This window comes from Sapajus apella, unplaced genomic scaffold, assembly GCF_009761245.1.
Source record: "Sapajus apella isolate SASKATOON/1434 unplaced genomic scaffold, GSC_monkey_1.0 scaffold54, whole genome shotgun sequence".
In the NCBI taxonomy this organism is placed as follows: Eukaryota; Metazoa; Chordata; class Mammalia; order Primates; family Cebidae; genus Sapajus; species Sapajus apella.
The window spans coordinates 5933241-5938181 of record NW_022436994.1 but is presented as its reverse complement, the minus strand read 5'-3'; the positions used below and the strand labels follow the sequence as shown (position 1 = coordinate 5938181).

The window sequence follows — 4941 nt, the reverse complement described above, 5'->3', positions numbered from 1 at the left end:
GTATATAATTTTAAGTCCAAATTAAATGGATCTCAATTCAGCTTCCCTTAGTGGATCTCTGAAATGAATTCTGAATCATTGGCTGTGGTTACAAAAGGACAACACAAAAGATTCTGTGTTGTTGGAGCGAAGTGTCTTTACGGTGGTGGTAGTCATAAGTGAAAATAATATATACAGCCAAATACACAGGGGAGACAGAGACAGAAAGAGAGAGAGAGAGAGGGATTAGTACATGTAAAACTGGGAAAATCAGGACAAAATCAGTGCACTGTATCAGTGTTAATATCCTGGTTGTGAAATTGTACTGTAGTTTTTCAAAACAGTTCCCTTTTCTCCACAACCTCAACAGCACTTACCTTTTGTCTTTTTGACAATATCCACTGAAACAGGGATGCAGTACTATCTCATTGTGGTTTTACTTAGCATTTCCCTCATGATTAGTGATGTTGAGCAGATTTTCACATACGTTTTGTCTATTTGTTTGTTTCTTTTGAGAAATTTCTTCTCAAGTCCTTTGTCCATTTTTTAATCAGATCATTTGTTATTTGCTATTAAGTTACTGAAGTTCTTAATAAATATTTTGGACATTAACTCCTTATCAGATCCATGATTTTCAGGTATTTTGTCATTACCTTTTCAAGCTATTTCTTGCCTCTTTTGCTGTGCAGAAACTTTTTCGTTTGATGCAATCCCAGTTGTCTATTTCAGTTTTGTTGTCCATGCTTTCGATGTCATATCCATCAAATCATTGCCTAATCCAATGTTAAGTAGTTTTTCCTTACTTTTTTCTTCTAGGAGCATTATGGTTTCAGGTCTTATACTTAAATATTCATTCTATTCAGACTTGACTTTTGTATACAGTGAGATATAAGGGTTTAATTTCATTCTTTGACATGTGGATTTTCAGTTTCCTCAATAGCATTTATTGAAGAGACTGTCATTTTCCCATTGGTCCCCTTGTCAAAAATCAATTGATCACAAATATATAGATTTTTTTCTGGCCTCTCTATTTTTTTCCATTTGTCTGTATATCTGTTTTATGACATTACCATACTGTTCTAATAACTCAATTTTGAAATTAATAAATGATCCTCTAGCTTTGTTTTTCTTTCTCATAATTTCTCTGACTATTCAGTATCTTTTGTGGTTTCATATGGTATTCAACTGGTTTCTTATAATTCTGTTAAAATGCACATGTATTTTGAAAAGGATTGCATTAAATCTATAGATCACTTTGGGTAATATGAACACTTAAACAATGTTAATTCTTCCAGCCTGTAAACACAATATATCTTTCCGTATGGCATGGATTCTGGCTATTTGTTAGCTGAAGCTTTAGATGTGAGATTTAAATCTTTCCTCAGATTTGCAAATTTTCAGCCATATTTCCTCAAATATTTTTTTCTTCCCCTTTCTTTCTCTCTTCCCTATCTGGTATTCCTATAATGTATATGTTGGCAAGCGTGATAGTATTCCACTGGTCATTCAGCTATGTTTATTTTTCTCATTCTTTTTTCTTTTGCTCCTCCAACTGGATAATTTCAAATGTCTTATCTTCAAGCTTGCTGCTCCTCTCTTCTGCTTATGTTAATATAGCATGGAATTTCTCTAATACGGTTTTTATTTTTGTTTTATTAAAGAAATTATCAAAATTTCCAGAATTTTTCTGTTTGTTTTTATGTATATGTTTTGATATTGTCATCTTGTTCAGATGTTGTTTTGTCTGATTTATTTGGTTATTTGTACATGTTTTCCTTTAACCCATTAAACATATTTAAGGCATCTTATTTAATATTATTGACTAATAATTTTAATGTCTGTGCTTCCTCAGGGATTCTTTCAATCAAATTCTTTATTTTCTGTAAATGCGTTGTATGTTCTTATTTCTTTATGTTTTAAAATGTTTGTTTATTACTGGAGAAAATTCTGAGTAATATGTGTGGTAATTCTGAAAATGTAATGCTCTTATTTCTCAAGAAATGCTTGTTCCTTGCTTGTTTATGCCTGAAGCAATCCTACTGTGATTTTCCAAACTATTTTGCAATCATATTTTGCAAACCATTTATTTCCAAATGATTTTACATATTTGTTGTGTATGGTCGCTAAAGTTTCTGTTCCATTCTTCCATTTTGTCTTCAGTCATCAGTTACCTGCCAATAATTCCCTTAAATTTCTGGTTCCCAAGATGGTAGGGAGCGAAATTCCTGCCTCTTTGAATCTCTTCCTGTCTGTGAATCAATTTCACCCCTTTGAGATCGAAACAATGACCCTATGTGATCACAAGCAGCAATTAGCTATCAAAACACACAGCCTTGATTCCTGGAGGACAAGGTTTCGTTTGCCCATTCTGACTCCAGCAAGATGACCTGAATGTGGTTTATAGTTCTGTGCTGTGGGATAAGGGTTGGAAGCTGATAGACACTACTGTAAGAGCTGAACCTGACCAAAATTTGCCAGTCTTTTCACTGACCTCTCATCAATCTCTTCTCTAGATGCTTCAAGTGTTCTATTAGACCCAGAGTTTCAAAATAGTTGCTTCAGACAGATCCTGTGAATCAATTTTTTTGATGTTGGAACAGATTCCTAAAGATTTCTACTTCTCTGTGTTTTATGAAGTCACTACTGCTTATTTTTAATTGGGTACTTTCCCTTTTGTTTTTAAGATGTAATTGAGAGTTTTTAAAATATATCCTGGACACCAAATACCTTATCAATGTAGAATTTATAAATATCGTCTTTTATACATGAGTTGTATTTTCACTCTTTATTGATTGTATTTGTTCAGTAAAAATATATTAATTTTGATGAAGTCTAAATTATCTTCCTTTTAGTGTCATATCTATTAAACCACTGTATAGCTTAGAGTTATGAAGATTTACACCTATGCTTATTTTCTTTCCTTCTTTTCTTTTTCTTTTTTTTAATCATTTTTTAATCTAACCATACCAAAACAAAGCATCAAAAAATTAGTTAAAAACTCATGTTCCTCCCCATGGAAATCTTTGATAAAAGGTGAAAGATTTATGCAATCTGAAGAGAAACTGGAGTATTACACCTGTATTTTGTTACCTGGGCTGCAGTGCAGTGGCATGACCATGCCTCAGTGTAGCCTCAAACTCCTGAGGTCAGTTAATCCTCCCACCTCAGCCTCTGGAGGGTGGCTGGGACTACAAGCACAGGCCACCATGCCTGGCTAATTCTTTGTAGTTTTTGTGGAGACAAGGTTTTACTATGTTGCCCAAGCTGGGCTTGAACTCTTGGACTCAAGTTATCTGCTCTCCATGGCCTCCCAAAGTTCTAAGATTACAAGTTTGAGCCATGGCACCCAGCCTACACCTATATATTTTACAAAGAAGTCTATAATATCATCTATTTAATATATTTAATATTATCATGTATTTAATATATTTAACATATATTAAAGTGTTGGTCCATTTTTATTTATTTTTTTTGTATCTTGTTTGCTAGAGGTTCAAATTTATTCTTTTGTATGTGCATATCTTATTGTTTCAGGACCACTGGTCAAGAGAGTATCCTTCTATCACTGAGAGATCCTGGCACTCTTGTCAAAAATCATTTGACCATAAATGTTAGGTTAGTTGTATATATTATTGAAAGGGGGGCTCAAAAATTTCCAACTATTACTTTTTATTTTTAAATTTCTCCTCAGACTGTATATATGTTTATGACTTTTATGTCTTCTTGATGGAATAAGCCTTTTATAAGGAGTTTGCCTTTTAATTATTAAAATATTGGTTATGTTTAAATTTTAGTTTTAAATTATTTATTGAATATCTAATATGTGGCAGGTACTGTTAAAGACTTTAGAGCATAAACAATGAATAAAGATGTAAAAAATGTTGTTTTTATGGAGCCTGCATTTCAGTTGAAAAGCCAGATTGTAAGTATTATATGTAAGTAAGTAATATGCTAATGTAAAAAAAAATGAACAAGATCAGGAGATCATCACCACTAGATAGAAATGACTGAGGGATTGAGAGGATTGCAAACTACATTGGATAATGAGGATAGAACATAACAAACGCAACTGAAATTTATTGTTAGGATAATAATCGTGGATTTACTGTTTGCAATACTAGTGCACATGGAAAAGAAATGAAGGTATAAGAAAAAGAAATGAAAATTAATTTGAGTAACTCATACCTGCAGCATTGTTTTAAGAATATCATAGGCACCGTTGTACTGAATTTCCATAGCTCTGTGGGATGGTACTCATTATTATCCTCATTACATTGGATAGATTGAGGATTAAGGCATTTGTTACTTGTTTATGGTGGTGGTATAAAGCAGGGGTTAGTTAGGTAAGTTAGGCTGCTAAGTTTTTGATAGAGGCAGGAGGCAGACAAACGCCTAGGCATATAAGGAAGGGTCCCCAGAGAATCTCTATCCCACCAAATAAGTGTTTAAACCAGATGTTTTGTACAGATACAGGAACCTGCACAGCATCTTGCTTGGGCATGCCTACAACAGACTGGAGGCCCAAATTCACTTAGGGAATAGGGTAGAGCCACAAGGAATTCACATCTTATGCAGAGGAGGAGCCTGGTCTCTTCAGCTCTTGTGGGAATTCTGGTATTCAATTCGTAAGGTGGAAACCTGTGTGCAAGACTCTGGTCTTTGCTGAGAGCATTCCTTTCACTTAATGAATTTCCAACTCCTCACCTTTCGGTGTGTCTGCGTTGCCTCATGTTTCCTGGTTGTGAGACAAGAGCCCAGATTTAGCTGAACTAAGGAACACAAACATCCTGCATCACTTTTACATGATTTTGTTAAATATCAAATGTGTTCCATACATATTCTATAATATATTCCAAAAATTTGTTTTTAGACAAAATCTCTCATCACATTTATTTTAAATGAGTCTCTCAGAAGGGAAATATAAAAGCACTGGAAAGCTAAGTTTCCATTTAGAATAATTTT

The 4941-nt window shown here is 33.7% G+C and overlaps 1 non-coding gene across 1 annotated transcript; it reads right to left on the bottom strand.

Moving 5' to 3' along the window:
* Positions 1-2938: 2938 nt before the first annotated feature.
* LOC116527484 lies at positions 2939-3050 on the bottom strand. The gene has a single exon (XR_004258566.1). It is a non-coding gene; the product is annotated as a U5 spliceosomal RNA (small nuclear RNA).
* Between the last annotated feature and the right edge of the window lie 1891 nt (positions 3051-4941).